Consider the following 6,818-nt stretch of genomic DNA (forward strand, 5'->3'; position numbering starts at 1 on the left):
CACACAATGGAATACTACTCAGACATAAAAAATAATAAAATTTTGCCATTTGCAACAACATGGATGGACTTGGAGGGTATTATCCTAAGTGAAATAGGTCAGACAGTGAAAGACAAATACTGTATGATATCACTTATATGTGGAATCTAAAAAATAAAACAGACTAGTCAATATAACCAAAAAGGAAACAGACTCACAAATATAGAGAACAAACTAGTAGTTACCAGTGGAGAGAGGGAAAGGGGGAGGGGAAATATAGGGGCAGGAGATTAAGAGGTATAAACTATTAGGTATAAAATAAGCTACAAGGATATATTGTACAACACAGGGAATGTAGCCAATATTTTATAAGGACTCTAAATGGATTATAACCTTTAAAAATTGTGAATCACTGCATTGTACACCTGTAACTTATATAATATTGTACATCAAATATACTTCAATAAAAAATAAAAGCAGCCTAGCAGAGAAGAAATACTATTGCAGCTCACTAAGATCTCCTGGTGATCTATTTAGTAAGCAGATCAAATCCAGCAAAAAGACTGACAGACTGGAGAAGCTTGACTTTTAAAGATACTTCCCAACATTCTTATGTAAAGGTGTGGCAAAGAGATAAGGAATAGAATTCCATCTTTATCCGTAAAGAGAAAAGAGAAGGAATCAGTGACAGACCACCAGAGGAGCTGGAAAACTACCTCCTAACTCACTGGTAAGTAAATCCTCTGGAAACTTATGCTGAAGAGAAAACTGGAACTTTGCTGCTTGAACTTTCTCGGTATTATATGGGGTCTTAGGACAATGATGACTGAGCCAATAGAAATTGGGGTAACTCATATAAAATAGATTTGGGTTTCTTGGGAGATAGGTTCACATTTAAATGGAATCATGGACTTACACATCGGAATTGTTGAAGCTTTTCCTGGGCAACATCATTGAGGGGAGCAGAGGGGAAAAAGAAACCTCAGCAGAATGGAGTGGTACCTTTGGAGGAAGACATACTTATTGAGGCTCTCTTGAAAGCTGTGTGGGGAATTCCCTGGTGGTCTAGTGGTTAGCACTCCGAGCTTCCACTGCAGGGGGCATGGAGTCGATTCCTTGTCAGGGAACTAAGATCCTGCATGCCACGTGGCAGGGCCAAAAAAAAAAAAAAAAGCTGTGTGACTTAGAGTCAATGCATCCATTTGCTGAGCCTCTCATCTGTTAGATGGGTGTTATACAATATCATGGAAATGGGAGTATGTGTGTCTGGAGCATAGCTATAGTAGCAGTTTTGTTCATTGACGTCTGTGACTTGTACATTTAAAATATGTGTAAAGTGTGAAGGAGGAGCCTAGTATTGGCTTCTGACTTTTGCAGATTTGGTAGTATTCTTGTATGTGTTAGAAACTTGACCTTGCAAAGATTAGCAAGTACAAAAGTTTGACTTGGTTGGAGTTTTGTGAGGCTTGGCATAGAAGGGTGTAGCCAGTTTGGGAAGGTGGGCAGCTTTTAGAGTTTGGAATTTGGCCTTGGGGAACCATTAAATGCTTGAAGGTGGGAAAGATAATTGATTGGATTATTTAGATACTGGAGAAGGTTTAAAAAATAGCTATCCTCAGATGTGGGTTCTCCCCCACAGCCGGCAGCTGCAGGTAGCTGGAGAGCGTGGGCTGCTTGGGCTGGTCTTGCTTTCATGACCCCTACATCCAGTGGCAGCTCAGTGCTTCCACATGGTCATGCTTGAGTCCCTAGTCCGATGTTCTGTTCCTGGTCATGTCAAAGCAGCATTCCCTAATTGGACTATGAATTCTGTCCCTCTATTGCTCCACACATTTTACCTCTCCCAAATCAATACTTCTTCTTCCCCTGAGTCATCTCCAGATAATATAAACATGCTGTTATTTTTATCATCTTAAGAAAACTTTCTCTTGACCCTACTTCCAAACTTCCCCTTCCTTATTATTATTATTTTTTGGATGCAAAACGCCTTGAAAGAGTTCCCTGTCTTCAATTTTTAATTCTCTTTTGACTTTCACATTCCATTAAACCTTTTTCCTGAGATGTAACATACATAGGGAAAGTGAACAATCATTCAGCTACTCTTCACCGAAACTGCTTTGATCAAGGTCATTAATGATGTCCATGTTGCTCTGTCCTATAGGCACATCTCATCCCTTTTGCCTTTGCAGCGTTTGATTCGTGATCATTGCCTCTTTGTTAATGCATTTGCTTTATTTGGCTGCACAAGGATCCCATTTACTTTTTACTTTTCCTCCTGCTTCCTTGGTTTGCTTCTGTGTGTGTGTTGGCGCCTCTTCCACCTCCACCTTTTGCAGAAGGCCCCAGGACCTAGTCCCTAAGCCGAGGGCATTCCCTGAGCATCAACTCTGGTTCACGGCTTTAAAATCCCATTTCTATGCCGATGACTCTCAACTATGTACCTTGAGCCCAGACCCCTCTCCTGGACTCTTAACAGTCTCCACTTGGGTGTCTGAGAGATCTCAAACTCAACATGTCCAAAATCCACAGTGTTTCCTTCCAAACTGTGTTACACACAGCTTCCCCTGTCTCAGCTGGTGGCACCTCCAGTCTTCCCAGTTGCTCAGGCCAAAATCGCTTGCAGTCATCTTTAGGCTGCTACTCCACACCCTGCAGGAAATCCTGCTGTTTTGAAACATCCAGAGCCTGAGCTGCTCTCCCCTCCTCTCTCCTGAAATACTGCAATAGCCTCCTGACAGGTCCTCATGCTTCTCACCCTAGCAGCCCCAGCACTCCTTCTCAGAGGTGAGCCTGACCCCATCACCCCACTGTGCCTGCACTGGGGCTCATTTTCCTGTGGAGTAAGCAGCGGGAAATTCATGTTTGCTGCCTGAGCCTGTGCCTCAACTGGGACGTATCCTTCTAAGGGTCACAAAATTGACTCTAAAGAGTAGCGATTGATGGAGGTTGAGTAGCTCAAATTAAAAAACAAAAAAATCCATTGTGCAGTTTGGGAGCCTTTAGGACATAGTGGGGGCTCTCGTGGGAGATGGGCTTGTCAGAAAATCCAATCCTATGGAATTGTACAGTTAATTCGCATCTCAGAGCCTTGGTTCTGTGTCCCTATCTTGGCGCTCGCTCATCATTTCCTCCACTTAAAACACCCTCTGCCCCTTCCCCATTCTCCAGCTGTGAAGCTCACATGTCACTTTTTAGAGAGATTTCCTCCCATTCCTCCCTCTCACCCCCTCAGTCGGTGAACAGTCTCTCCCCGTGCCTTTGTGCTTCCATAATTTATTCAGTCGATACCTATTGGGTCCCTAAAAAGTTTTCAGGGATAGAGCAGAGAATGAAAGGGGGAGGCCTGCCTTGAAGGGGTTTACGGTCTAGTGTTGAGTGCTGTCCAACACAGTAGCCATGTTTGGCTATTTAAACTTAAAGGTAAATCAAGTTAAATGGAAAAAAATTAATTCCTTAGTTGTACTGGCCACATTACAAGTGCTTGCATGACACCCATATAGAATAACTCCAGCATCACAGACAGTTCTATTGGATGTCACTGTACAAGAGGGAAGAGAGATGGAACTCATGCGCACACATACACACACACACACACACACACACACACACACATACATACACACATGTACACAATATATATCACAGGAAACAAGGTAATAAATGTAGAGAACTGAAACAGTCACTGGTTGGCTACTTTAGATAGAGGGACCTGGGGAATGTCTGAGAAAGTGACACTTAAGCAGGGATCAGAATGAAGGGAAGAAATCTGAAAATGATGGGGTGAAGGAATGGGGATCTAGGCAGAACACTGGTCCTAAAGTAAGGATACATTTGAAGGAAACCCATGTGGCTGGAGCCCTATGGGCAGGGAGAGAGCGGTAGAAGAAATCTGAGATGTTGGCAAGGGCCAGATCACTGGGGCTTTGTAAATCTGGGTAAGGAGTTAGATTTTTTTTTTCCTGAAAGAAACATAGGAGGGTTGTAAGTTGAGGAGTGACAGAGTCTGATTATATATTTATCGTTTACATCATTCTGCTCAATTTTATTAGTTGCTTACTTACCTGGGTCTCTGCCTGATTGCACAATTCTGGATTTTTTTCATCCTTGGTGTGTTGAATCATGCCCTGTTAGCCTCAATATATTAATAATAAGTGTGGTAGAATTGAATTAAATTAGAAAATTTTTATCACTGATCTACTGGGCTTTGGCCAAGTCTGAGAGTGTAACAAAAGTAGCCATAAAATGTTTTGTCTCCCAAATAAATAAGGCATGGCCTATTTTTGCATGAGGCATTTCAGAATTTTTCCCCCCGACCTTCGGTGGTGATTGAAGTGGGGTCAGTAGTGTCCCCTCCAAGTGTATAAAGGCAGAGAACAAGATGAAAGCAGGTATCCAGAAATATGCTTATTCCTTGGGAGAATGCCTCTTGTTACCTAGGTGAATTCAAGTGCATGGCATCGTAAAGCTAGGAGGCCTATTAAAGACATATGGTCATACCTCTTGGTTTTATGAAAGAGGTGATTTTCAGCAAATAGTTCAGGGGACAGCCTGTGTGAAGGCCCAGCAACAGGAGGGGCCTTGTATTCAAGTAGGTGGAGGAAGGTCTAAGGCAGGGGCCTCCTCCAACCAAGGCCTTCTTCAGAGACTGAAGCACCCCCAGGCAGGGCTGGTGCAGGGGCAAGCTGGAGAGGGCATGCGCTAAGGTGAAAGTGTGGTACAGGCCGCGTGTTGCCATCTTTTTTTTTTTTTTTTTTTGCGGTACGCGGGCCTCTCACTGTTGTGGCCTCTCCTGTTGCGCAGCACAGGCTCCGGACACACAGGCTCAGCAGCCATGGCTCACGGGCCTAGCCGCTCCATGGCATATGGGATCTTCCCGGACCGGGGCACGAACCCGTGTTCCCTGCCTCGGCAGGCGGACTCTCAACCACTGCGCCACCAGGGAAGCCCTGACATCTCATTTTATTTCACAAAACACAAAAAGCTGAGTTCTCACGTGAGCTCTCTGGATTTTTAATTTTGGCTATTAGTTAAGAAATAAAATTTTAAACACTGTGTACAAAGTACTTCTGCAGGCCAGATATAGTCTTTGGGCCTCCAGTTTACAGCATCAGGCTTTAGGCCTCTTCCGAGTTCAGAGGCTGCTAGAGAGCAGGGTTCATGTTTCTGGGCAGTACAGGACCCATGACCACAGGATGCCAAGGCCATCGTCAGCTTCTCCAGGAAGCCTGTCATGAGCTGCGAGAAGCCTAGAAACGGAGCACCAGTGCCTCCCTGAGAGGAAATTAGTGAATCTTTAGACCAGAAGGAGAGTTAATGAAACACTAGCCAAGCTTATACTTGTTTGTATGGTTTAATGATTAAGAGCAAAAGTCAGAAGCCCTCATCTGGAATCTAGGCTCATTTAACCTCTGGAAGCCTCAGCTTCCTCTTCCATGAATGGGGTTAGTAACAGCACCTGCCTAAGGGGTTCTGTGAAGATTAAATTCATGTGGGTGCTTGACACAGAGGCTGCTACACAGTATATTCTCCAAAAACCTTAGTTAATATCAGTGCATATTTAAGTTTAGTTTAAGTTCTCCCACAGCCCTTTTGCTCATAAAGAAAAGTCTCTGAGGGAGATAGAGCAAGTATTTTTAGTGCTATTTTCCAAAGGAAGAAATCAAGGCTTGGAGGAACTCCATAACTCACAGGGATACCCAGCTTTGTAAGTGGCAGAGCTGGGATCTGAACCCAAGTCTAGTCCACACTCTGCTTCCTGAAACATTCTCCTGATATCACTCAGTAAGATGTGGTCTGCGACATTGCATCCTGTAGCATGAATGGTGAGGTATAATGATTTGCATTTTTGCTCAATTCTTGTGTCATCTAAAGAATGTCGCTCCCCACCTGGCTCTACAAGAATTGAGTCAGTAGCCACTACAGTCGCTGACCTTCAACACACCCTGAAAGGAGTTTGGAGCAGAGATCAGGAATGAGGCACTCTATGCTTTGTGGAGACTGGCAGAACAGGCCTTCAGATAGATATCTTTAAGAGAAAATTTTATGAATCCAAAATTTTTTCATCTTTCCGACCTTAGAAAAGCACTAAAATCATTAACTGAAATAGCTGTTCCTTGTGACTAGCAACCTTCTACCGAGATGTGTGCTTGACTGCACCGCTCCAAAATCACAAACATGCCGACCTCCCCTCCCCCCAAGGCCACCTCTTTGGAGCAGTTCCTCAGAGCTCTCTGAGAGGCTTGTCTCCTGGTCCTCATTAAGTCCCCAAATAAAACAGAAACTCACGGGCACATTGTACATTTTTGTTTCCGTTGACAGTTTTGAGGACCATGAAGGGAGGCAGAGCAGACTTCTGTCCTTTGCCTGCACTTAGGACCCAGAGCCCTTGGTACCAGCAGGACCCATTGCCCTTCTGTCTGTCTGCCTCCTCAGCGTCTCCAGATGAATTTGAGTAGGCCTTTCTGGTTCTCAGATCTCCTGATAATCGGTGGATGATCCTGAGTTTTATTTGGTGGTGTATAATAAGTACCTGCCCCTAACTGTCCCCACCCCCACCCAGTTGAAAGATATTGGAGGACTTTGGTTGAAAGAGACTGGAGCAGTCTGGACTGGGTGATTAGGTGGGAAGCTGGCCTAAGGGCTTTCCTAAAATAGGGTCTTCAGAATGTCAGCCTACATCTTTAAAGAATTCTGACTCTAAGGGAACAAGTCCTTCTAGGAGAACCTTGCATTTCTCTCCCTGTGACTTGAGATGTAAATGTTCTAGCAGGGCTCTCAGGATCCATTATCTTATCTAGACCATCTTCAATTCCTGAAACTGAGAAAAAAGGGGGAAAGGC

This window comes from Aethalodelphis obliquidens, unplaced genomic scaffold (assembly GCF_003676395.1).
Source record: "Aethalodelphis obliquidens isolate GAN/ISIS:26980383/991018 unplaced genomic scaffold, ASM367639v1 scaffold45, whole genome shotgun sequence".
Lineage (NCBI taxonomy): Eukaryota > Metazoa > Chordata > Mammalia > Artiodactyla > Delphinidae > Aethalodelphis > Aethalodelphis obliquidens.